Genomic DNA, 12,199 nt, shown 5'->3' with positions numbered 1-12,199 from the left:
CTTCTCGTCGTCACTCGGTAACCACATGAGACAGTCCTTAAATCAGTAGCATAAATTATCAGCTGGAAGAATGTTTGTCATTGGGTTGAATCATTTCTGTGTGAGGAATGTTCCAGCATCATAAACCAGGGGAACGTGTTGACTGAGCTGTGTCTTCATCTCTTCTGGACAGTTCACCCTTCATTCTGCTCTGATTCACTTTCCCAAAGCGGATCTACAGCTTCTCAAATCCGGAGACTGGGTTTTCTTATTTTGTTCCTTTTGATTTTTCTTGCTCCTGAATGATAATATATTCCAACTTCGGATCAACCTTGCCCTGTCTCCCAGTCTTGGTGAAAAGCGACAAATAACGGCAACAACATTCTGAAACAAACAACACGGTCACATTCTGCTTCAGTGAGATTAATGCTGAGGCCGTTTCTGTGTCGAATGCGATTGTGAACAAATTTCTCTCAAGGAAATTGTGAGTGATCAAGTATTTGCACTGAATTTCTGTGCAAGAAGGGACAGTTTCAACCAGCCATTCCCAAATCACTTCCTTCACAAAGACAAAGACTGTGCTGTCTTAACTTGTGAATCAACTTCACAAACAAATTTGAACTCGAAGTTCAGGAGAAGACAGAGATGTGAATGATTGACAGTGTAATCTTTAAATCATAATTTTCCGTTTCTTCGTTGAAGTGAGGCTCAACGCTAAGCCACTAGAGATCGCGGAAAGCTACAAACTTGGATCCAGAAATCAGAAAAGTAGTGAAACAGTTGGTGAGTACATTGTGACACTGAAGAATTTATCACCACATTGCAACATTGGCACATTCTTAGACCGTGCATTATGAGACAGATTTCTGCTTATATTGGTGGATGAGGAAAGATACTAAACACACAAAGTCCCAATTTGAGCTGGTGTGTAAGATTGCTCTTTCCACGGAGATAGCATCAAAGAATGCTCGTGAATTTCATCCTATGCCAGTGACAGTAACACACTTCAGAGGAACTTCAACACACTGGTAAAATGGGCTTTCACACAACAGATAACATTTTACACAGAGACTTGTGAAGTGATACAGTTTGGGAGGAAGAATGAGACAATGTACACCAATCTTTTTTGATCAAGGTTTGAAAAGGTTGCTAAGAGCAAACAGGACACTTGGCTTTATTAATAGAGGCATAGAGTAAAAGCAAATAAGTTATGCTAAACCTTTATAAAACACTGGGGCTGAATGACCTACTCCTGTACCTCCACGGAAAGCTTCCACTCCAGGCTCGGACACCCTCTTCAGGATCACTCTCCATACATCCCGCCACTCCACATACGGATATCTCCCTCAGGATCAGATCACAGCTCCACAGTCCTGCCACATCCAGTCGTGAATGGTGGTGGATAATTAAATAACTAACAAGATGAGGAGGCTCCAAAAACATTCACATCCTCAATGATGGTGGTGCTGAGCACGTCAGTGCAAAAGATGAAGCTGAAGCATTTGCAACCATCTTCAGTCAGAAATATTAAGTGGATTTGATCTGTGCTAATTTCAGCTCCTCATGCTCGCTGGTGCCTTGGTTCTCTGGTGCTAATTTCAGAGTAAATCATGCAGCTTGACAATTGGAGCCAAAGAAAAAGACACAGGAGAGGTTGAAAGTGCCAAAACCTGGGATTGAACCAAGAACTGTTTAACTGTTAGTACAGCACGAACTCAACAAAGCTATTTCAACAACACACTAAAGCCACCATTCTGTCACTGCTTTGGAAGACAATATATACATTAAAGTGTTTGTAAAAAGTTACAGAACACAACATGTGAGTAATATTCCCCATTGTTTTCTCAGTACTGAGGGATTGTGAAGTGGGACACAGCCAGAAGTCCCACTGTGCCACACTGACCCTGAGCTGTGAGTGAAATGAGATAAAGTTCAATCTTTAGCAGAGAGATTCTGGAGAGAGGTAAGAGTCCTGAATCAAGGAAAGACTTTCTGACACAATAAAAGCAAAATACTGCAGATGCTGGAAATCTGAAATAAAAACAAAAAGTGCTGGAAATACTCAATAGCTCTGGCAGCATCTGTGGTGAGAGAAACAGAGTTAACGTTTCTGGTCTGTGACCTTTCATCAGAACTGACACAGGTTAGAAAAGAATTAGGTTTTAAACAAGTGACGGGGAGGGGCATGTGGGAGAGAACAGGGCAGAGATAGGGCAGAGGGCAGGAGAGATTAAATAACAAAGCTGTCCTGGGACAAAGGCAAAGAGTGTGTTAATGCTTGTGGTTGTCTGACACCAGTCATGCTCTGATGTTATTGAACACAATGTTCAATCCACAAGGCTGTAGAGTGCCGAATCAAAAGGTCAGGTGCTGCTCCTCGAGCTTGGGTTGATTTTCACTGGAACACTGGAACAGGCCAAAGACAGAAATGTTGACATGAGAGCAGGGGAGAGTGTTGAAATGGCAAGCAACCCGAAGCTCAGGATCATGCTTTCGGCCTGAGCATAGGTGTTCCATCTAATCTGCGTTTGGTCTCCCCATTTTAGAGGAGACCGCATTGTGAGCAGTGAATACAGTATACATAATTGAAAGAAGTACAAGTAAATCGCTGCTTCACCTGAAAGGAGTGTTTGGGGCTTTAGATAATGAGCAGAGAGGAGGGAAAAGGGCAGGTATTATATCTCCTGCGATTGCATGGGAAGGTGCCTTGGGAAGGGGACGAGGTATTGGGGGTAATGGAGGAGTGGACCAGGGTGTCGCGGAGGGAACAATCCCTTCGGAATGCTGACAGGGGAGGGGAGGAGGCGTTTGGTGGTGGCATCACGCTGGAGGTGGCGGAAATGGTGGAGGATGATCCTTTAGATGTGGAGGCAGGTGGGGTGGAAAGTGAGGACAAGGGGAACCCTGTCGCAGTTCTGGGAGGGAGGGGAAGGGGGAAGGCAGAGGTTGAGAGTCCTGTCAACTACACTGGTAGGGGGCGGGATGGGAGTAGTTGAAATCTGGTGATGTTGTTGAATTTAATTTCAAACACTCCTTGAACTCTCTGCTGATGAAGACTGAAAAAGGGAAGAACAACCACACAACAAGGGTCTCAAATCCAAGACCCTGAGATTAAAAGTTCCATGCTCTACCAACTGAGTTAACAAGGCCTGATACAGTACTTCTACTCTGTCTGTTATTGGACGGATGCAGCTGTTGGCTCCACCCCAAGGGCGGGAATTTGTTCCACCAACTATGAAGCAGTTTCCTATCAATTCCCCAGATTATCAGTAAATCCACTTCCAGAAGCCCCAAAGTGTGATATATTCCTCTCACTCATCAATAATAAAACTGAAATCTTTTTACCTTCCAAATTCTGCCATCCATTTTGTCAGTATTTATTTCTCTCTCCTTTTTATTTAGTTCATGCATTTCTTCAGAATTTTTTTTTAAATTATATCTGAGGGAAGAAATGAACAGATCTGGCAGCTCAAAACTGGACATTCATGAGGCACTGTGGGTCATCAGCAGCAGCAGAATTGTATTTAAACACAATATGTTACCTCATGGCCTGGCATATCCCTCACTATACCATTACCATCAAGCCAAGGGAGCAATAGTGGTTCAATGAAGTGTGCAGGAGGGCATGTCAGGAACAGCACCAAGCAGACCTAAAACTGAGTGAAGCGACAACACAGGATTACTTGCATGTCATATAGCGGAAGCAGCATGCAATAGACAGAGCTGAGTGATCTCACAACCAACAGATCAGATCAAAGCTCTGCAGTCCTGTCACATCCAGTCCTGAATGGTGGTGGATAATTAAACAATTAACAGGAGGACGAGGCTCCACAAATATCCCCATCCTTAATGATAAGGGAGACCAGTATATCTGTGCAAAATACAAGGTTGAATCATTTGCAACCATCTTCAGCCAGAAGTGCCAAGTAGATGATCAATCTCGGCCTCCTCCTGAGGTCCCCAGCATCACAGGTGCCAATCTTCAGCTAAATCCACTTCACTCCACATGATATCAAGAAATGGCTGAAGGCTCTGGATACTGACAACATCCTGGCTGCAGTGCTGAAGACTTGTGCTCCAGAACTAGCCACACCGCCCGCCAAGCTACAACACTGGCATCTACGCAGCAATGTGGAAAATTGCCCAGGTATGTTCTGTATACAAAAGGCAGGACAAATCCAACCCGATCAATTCCTGCCCGATCAGCCTCCTCTTGATCATCAGTAAAGTGATGGAAGGTGTCGTTGACAGTGCTATCAAGCAGCACTTACACAGCCATAACCTACTCACCAATGCTCATTTTGGGTTCCGCCAGGGCCACTTAGTTCCTGACCTCATTATGGCCTTGGCCCAAATATGGACAGAAGAGCTGAATTCAGGAGGTGAGGTGAGGTGACAGTGACTGCTCTTGCCAAGGGCATCAAGGAGCCCTTGCAAAATTGAAGTCAATGGCAATCAAGGAGAAAAATCTCCACTGGTTGGAGTCATACCTTGCGCAAAGGAATATGGTGCTGGTTGTTGGTGGCCAATCATCTCAGTACCAGACATCGCTCAGGGGTTCCTCAGGGTAGGGTCCTCGGCCCCAACCGTCTTCAGTTGCTTCATCAAAGAACAAACAAAGAACAAAGAAAATTACAGCACAGGAACAGGCCCTTCGGCCCTCCAAGCCTGCGCCGATCCAGATCCTCTATCTAAACATGTCGCCTATTTTCTAAGGGTCTGTATCTCTTTTCTTCCTGCCCATTCATGTATCTGTCTAGAATCAATAAACTTCCTTCCATCATAAGGTCAGAAGTGGAAATGTTCACTGATGATTGCAAAATGTTCAGTTGCATTAGTAACTCCTCAGATACTGAAGCAGTCCGTGTCCACATGTAGAGAAACCTGGGCAAGATTGGGCTTGGACTGATAAGTGGCAAGTAACATGCACGCCACAAAAATGCCAGGCCATGACCATTTCCAACAAGAGTGAATCTAACCATTGCTGAATCCTTCACAATCAACATCCGGGGGTTACCAATGAGCAGAAACTGAATTGGATCAGTCATATAAATACCGTAGCTACAAGAGCAGGTCAGAAGCTGGGAATTCTGCTGCAAGTAACTCACCTCCTGTCCACCATCTACAAGGCACAAGTCAGGAGTGTGATGTAATACTCCCCACTTGCCTGGATGAGTGGAACTCCAACAACACCAAAGAAACTCAACACCATCCAGGACAAAGCAGATCACTTGATCAGCACTCCATCCACTACTTTAAATATCCACTTCCTGCACCACCAGTGAACAGTGGCAGCAGTGTGTACCATCTACAAGATGCACTGCAGCAACTCACCAAACCTCCTTCTGCAGCACCTTCCAAACCCCCGATCTCGACCACCTAGAAGGACATTGGATGAATGGGAACACCACCATCTGCAAGCTCCCCTCCAAGTTACACACTGTCCTGACTGGGAACTATATCACCATTCCTTCATTGTCACTGGATCAAAATCTTGGAACTCCCTTCCTAACAGCACTGTGGGTTTACGGACAACACATGGACTGCAGCAGCTCCAAAAAGGCAGCTCACCACCACCTTCTCAAGGGCAATTAAGGATGGACAATAAAGGCTGCGTTTGCTGACAACGCAACCACTAGGTGGCACAACTCGCTTTCTCCCCCTGCTTTGCACCGGCCGCTTCCACCCTCCATAGTCGCTCGCTCCAGACCTCGCTGCTCCCCCCACTACTTCCCTGGCCGATTGTCTCCCGATCATGTCACCGCATTCTCCAGTCGTTCGCTCACTCCCCACCCCCCTCCCCTCCAGCCACTAGCTCTAGGCTGCGCTGCTTCCCTTCTCTCGGCCACTTGCTCCCACGTTTGTCCAGTCTCCACGCGCCGCCCGAAGAAGCAAGGTGGGCTGCAAAGTGTGACGTAGGAGTGAGTAGTGAGTGGCCTAGAGGAGGGAAGTGGCATGGCCTAGAGCTGGCGGCTGGAGCGGGGGTTGGGGGGCAGAGAGCAAGCGGCCATAGAGCTGGATGACGCGAGTGGGGAACAATTGTCCAGGGGAGCATCGAGGTGTACAGCGAGCGGCTGAGGGGAGGAAGCATCGAGGCCTGGAGCGAGTTGCCGACGGGGGAGAGCTCCAGCCTCAAAGTCTCCTATTCAGCCGCTTCCTCCAGCTGAGTGAGGGGCTGGATACCTGATGACGCTTTAGCGCACATGTGCGAAGATGGACCAAGCGCGGATATGCGATGATGTTGGCGCTGCGCAATGACATCATCCTCCACATGTGCCACTTAATCCTGGCAAGATGTAGCTGTGCCTATGCACAGCTTGGCACAGTCCGATGATGTCAGCGGGCCGCTCCATTGACAGGAATCACATTGTGTCAGCAGTGCCCACATCCCATGAAAGAAAAAAAAAGAGATTTACCACAATGGTAGCAGGGTGAGGGATTTCAGTTATGTGGAGAGATTGGAGAAGCTGGGGTTGTTCTCCTTGCAGCAGAGAAAATTCAGAAAAGATTTGACACATTAGTTCAAAGTCATGAAGTTCTTCAATAGTTTAAATCAGGAGAAACTGTTTCCAGTGGTAAAAGTTTCAGTAAGCAGAGGACACAGATATCAGGTGATTGGCAGAAGAACCAGAGGTGACATGAAGAACCATTGTTTACACAGCAATGTGTTGTGATTAAGAAAGAAAAGACTTGCATTTATATAGCACCTTTCAAGACCACTGGACATATCAAAGCACTTTGTAGACAATGAAATACTTTTGAAGTGTAATCACTGTTGTAATGTCAGAAATGCAGCAGCTAATACCCACAAACAGCAATGTGATAATGACCAACTGATCTGATTGAGGGGCAAATATTGATCACAACACCAGGGAGAATTGCTCTTCACTTGTTTGACATTGCAGCACGGGATCTTTTACATTCACCCAAACATGCAGACCAGGTCTTGGTTTAACATCACACATGAAAGGCAGCACCTTCAACACCCTCAGTGCTGCACTGGAGTGTCAGCTGTGAAATCTGAACCCAGAAGCTTGAGATTTCGAGGTGAGTGTGACCAACTGAGCCACAGCTTTTACCTGAGTCTCAATCCTTCTACCAACAATTTCTCTCTATCGGGTCTGTCACGACCCCTCATGATTGTGAACACCTCTATCAAATCTCCTCTCTAAAGAGAACAACCCCAGCTTCTCCAATCTGTCCACATAACTGAAATCCTAACCACATGTTGCAGAAATCGATTTTTCCTCAAGTTCCTTCTGGTTTTGTGAGTCACCTTAAATCTATAACCTTCGGTTATTGACCTTTCAGCAGTTAGAAACAGTTCCGCAGTATTTACTCGACCTCAAACCTTCAAGGAAGCTCTGCAAAGTAACTGAAAATCAAGTTGTCAGAAGTGGGATTTGAACACATGCCTCCAGTGAAAGCTGCAACCTGAACAGAGAAGCTGAAACCGCTCAGTCACCTCAACTGTTCAGACCTTTTTGACCTCGTCCTCACTTCTGTATTTTGAAAGGTTCACTCAGTTCAGGATCTTGTTCAATGTTGCTGGAATGCTCAGTGACTGGGATATTAACTCCCCCTGGTTTTCCTGAGCTTGTTCTCGGTCTATGGGGATGTTTGTCCTGGGCTGTGGAATCTTGCATCCCTGTAATGGACATTAACCCACTGATTGAATCTGTATTCACTGCTTTCCACTAGTGCTGGGTAATTGCAGAGTGTGGGGCCGGAATGTTGCTGCTTGTCCCGGCCTCACTAACTCTGGGAAAGAGTGAATAATTGATGCATCTGTTTCTGTATCTGAAATGTGGCTTAGATCTGCTGTTATTAACCGAGGCAGCGCTGCAGAAGGATACGTTAATAATCTCTCACTAATCAACTGCAAACAGTCAGAATGTGTAACTTTGAGCAGCGCTTTCTGCACCGTCAGGGCTGGAAAGTTGAGGGAGGGAGAGACACTGTCAGTATCTGAGTGTATACAGCACTGTACAGAGAAAGAGCCAATATACCGGGGCTGAGACACAGTGCATCTTTTCACATTTAATCACAATAATATCCACAGTCAGGAGCTGAAAATGATGAAAAACCGAATAGCAAGAGCAAAATTAAGAAATGTAAGTAATTATAGATTAGCTGATCAGCTTTCACTGTGTTACCTGGTAGTCTACTGTTTTATATTCAATGCTGTCTCCACTGTGGCCAGGGAATGATTTCTTCTCAAAGGCTGAACATTAACAAAACTGCTTGTAATTTAAAATCTTTTAAAAGTAATTCCATGGAGCGAATGGGGCAAAGTCAAATAACTGCACCAATTATAGGAGAGCTGGTTGCTGATGACGTGGATGTGTCTGCAGTATGCAGGACCAGACTGTTTCTATAGATTCATATTGAATGTTCCATCTTTATTTATAACAGTAAAACTGATAGTGGACAATGGCTATTCTGGTTGCAGCAACCTGAAGCTTTAACTCATTAACACCCTACTTTAGGGTAATTTAGAAAGCATAACATGCAGCTCTGTCAGTTAGTATGTTTGTTTGTTAACCCACAATTTGATGGTTCAAGCACATAAATGGATGAGGCTTTATTAACTTAAACTCTTCTACATCTGCTATATTACTCTTGCTGTAGATTTTTCAAAGATAAGGTTCATCAAGTCTTTCTTTCTGAAATCCATGCTGACTGTTTTATTATTTTTCATTTCCATCTGTATTTTCTACTTTGGAGGATTACAGGATATTATCATTTTTTAAATTCATTCATGGGAGGTGGGTGTCGCTGGCTAGGCCAGCATTTATTATCCATCCCTAATTGCCTTGAGAAGGTGGTGCTGAGCTGCCTTCTTGAACCACTGCAGTCCATGTGCTGCTGTTATGAAGAGAGTTCCAGGATTTTGACCCAGCAACAGTGAAGGAACGGTGATACAGTTACAATTCAGGATGGTGTGTGGCTTGGAGGGGAACTTGCAGGTTGTGGTGTTCTCATGCATCTGCTGCCCTTGTCCTTCTAGGTGATAAAGGCCGCGGGTTTGGAAGGTGCTTTCTCAGGAGCCTTGGCACATTGCTGCAGTGCATCTTGTGGATGGTACACACTGCTGCCACTGTGTGCCAGTGATGGAGGGCATGAATGTTGTAAATGGGGTGCCAATCAAGCGGGCTGCTTTGTCCTGTTGAGTTTCTTGAGTATTGTTGGAGCTGCACCCAGCCAGACAAGTGGAGAGTATTCCATCACACCCCTGACTAATGTCCAGGCTTTGGGGAGTCAGGAGGTGAGTTACTTGCCGCAGGATTCCTAGTCTCTGACTTGCTCTTGTAGCCATAATATTTATATGGCTACTGCAGTTCAGTTTCTGCTCAATAGTAACCCCCAGGTTGTTGAGAGTGGGGGATTCAGCGATGGTAATGCCATTGAATGTCAAAGGGAGATGGTTAGATTCTCTCTTGTTTGGGATGGTCATTGTCTGGCAGTTGTGTGGTGAGAATCTTATACATCTTTATTGTAGGGTACTCTATTGTACTGTTGAGTGACTACACTTTAAAAGTCCTTCCTTCATTGGCTGTAAAAGGGTTTGCAATGTCCTGTGGTCGTGAAATGCAAGTCTTGCTTTTTCCATTGTTATCAGTGTCATTGTGATCAAAAGATAGGATTCATGAGCACAAAGTTTAAATCAATTTTGATTAAAATAATGTAAAAGCATCTATATTTTTGCACTGCACTTAATAATCTCCATCTTCCTATCCTTACCAAGTACAATGTCTTTGACCCTGAAATTGATTCCACAATCGCAGTCCCTCAGACAATTTCAGCTCAGTTCTGATGAAAGGTCACAGATCTGAAACGTTAACTCTGTCTCTCTCTCCACAGATGCTGCCAGACCTGCTGAGTATTTCCAGCATTTTCTGTTTTTATTTCAGATTTCCAGTATCAGCAGTATTTTGCTTCTGTGTTACTTTGAAAGTTAAAACTGACCCATCTGTCTACAATTCACACTGGGGTCTCCCATGAAATGATTCTGTATAATGTTGATGTAATGAATACAGACTCCGAGCACAGAGCTTCCTGTGGGGAATTGGGGATATGAAAACCAGCAGACTCTGCAGGAATTTCCACTGGGAGCACAAATTCACAAAATCTACCTTTTATATATCGATTTATTTTGATTGTCCATCTGGAAAATTATTTTGAAGCAATTTAAACATCAACCCACAGCTCCATGACTGGGTCAATTATGAGGTCATCCTCTGACAGGTCATGTGACAGCTGGAGTCACAAGACATCAGAACCAGATTTGTGACTGGATTGAAACCCGGAATCCTGTCCCAATGGCTTTCAAATAAAGCTGTTGCTGTTTGAAAACACAGCAGTTAAACTTTCTGCCTGACCATGAGGGGAGCTAGGGAGAAATTTACAAAACTCAATCCGTCAACAAAATAGTTCAAAAACCATTCACTGAAAAATCATGTGAGGATGCATATGCAGTAGAGAAACAAGCAGAATACAGAAAGTACAGAGGAGAGCTGAAAAAGGAAATGAGATCAGCAAGAGAATGTATGAGAAAAGATTAGCAGGTCACATAACTGGGAACACTGAAGTCTTTTACCAACATATGGACAGTCAATGAAAGGGTGGGTCAATTAGGAGATCCTGTGGAGGCAGAGGGTGTGGCTGAGGTACTAATTAAGTACATTTCATCTGTCATCACAAAACAAACGGGTGCTGCAAATGTCACAGTAAAGGAGGAGGAAGTGGAGAATTTGGAGGGGAGGAAAATAGATAAAGAGGAGACAATTACAAGGTTATCAGTGCTCACACCTGTCTACAGGTCACCCGGTCTGGATGGGCTGCATCCTGGGTTGCGGAGGGAAGTCAAGGTGGAAATAGCAGAGACTCGAACCACAATCTTTCAATCCTCCTTGAATATGGGAATGATGCCAGAGGACTGGAGGATGGAGGTAAGCTTGGGTAGTTCGATCTCAGTTCAACTTGACCATTTTTATCATGTATCCATTGTCATAACTAACAACGTTAAGAAAGCCATTTTATAATGAACACATGACCAAAGGAACCATTTTGTGTTCAGTACTAACGTTTATATCCTGTATAATTAATGAGTAGCTACCCATCCTGAAACAGATGATTGTAAAAGTAATGAACCTTGATTGAGTTATAATTAATGAATCAATAAACATTTTAGAGAGAATGGGTTTTCATTTAAAGTTAGTTCAATCTAATTACTGTGAGTTTCTGTGTCTGTGTGGGAAAGGACAGTTTCAGCTAAATGTATTCAAACAATGGACCTTTCTCGGACACCTGATGAAACCCATGGTATGGTACATCGTGACCTTCAAGAGTCTTGATTTAATGAACAGGAAACTTGTTTCAGATCAGATTGGGAGACAGTGTGAAACCACTCCATTGTACTCATGTCTGAGATTCTGAGGACAGGTGACTGTTAGTGGAAGACATTATTAAGAACTAATTAAATGTACCTAGCAACAGCTAGGACCAATTATTATTTTACATGTTGGTGTGATGGCCATCCAGGGGTTAAAAGTAGGGATCTTGTAAGGTTTCAGTGTGCAGGAACACGAGAAGATCTCAGGGGTAAAGACTCAGATCATCAACCAAGTTCTCCATCTGACGAGGGATCTAGACTGGACAAAGAGGACCGTGACACTCTGAGACCAAGCTCGACCAGTCCCCGGAGCTGTAAAGTTATATTCCCCAAGTTTGTTAAGTACAATTTTACTTTCAATTAAGAAGTACTATTTTACTCTCAATAAAAGTTCTGGACTTATTAATCATGTATCCTGTTGCTTTAATTGGTTAAAGTCATGCCCAAAGTGATTGTCTGCAATAGACTTTCCAGAATTAAAAGAAAAGTCTGCAAGGGTTGTGAATATTACAGCCCTGTTTAAAAAGAGAGATAAACCCAGGAACTACAGACCAATTAGTCTAATGTCGGTGGTGGGGAAACTTTTAGAGACAATTATCCAGGAGGAAATTAACTGTCACTTGGTAGAACATGGACTAATAAATGACAGCCAGTACAGATTGGTTAACAGAAGATTGTGTCTGAAATAATTAATGAATTAATTTCTTTGATGAAGTTTCAGAGAGAGTTGACGAGGGTGGTGAGCTTAATGGTACGTGTCTGGACGTCAAAGTTGTGTTTGAAAAGGTACAATAAACTAGACTTGGGGCAGCACAATGGCACAGT

This window comes from Heterodontus francisci, unplaced genomic scaffold, assembly GCF_036365525.1.
Source record: "Heterodontus francisci isolate sHetFra1 unplaced genomic scaffold, sHetFra1.hap1 HAP1_SCAFFOLD_102, whole genome shotgun sequence".
NCBI lineage: Eukaryota > Metazoa > Chordata > Chondrichthyes > Heterodontiformes > Heterodontidae > Heterodontus > Heterodontus francisci.
Note: the sequence above shows the minus strand (reverse complement) of the source record.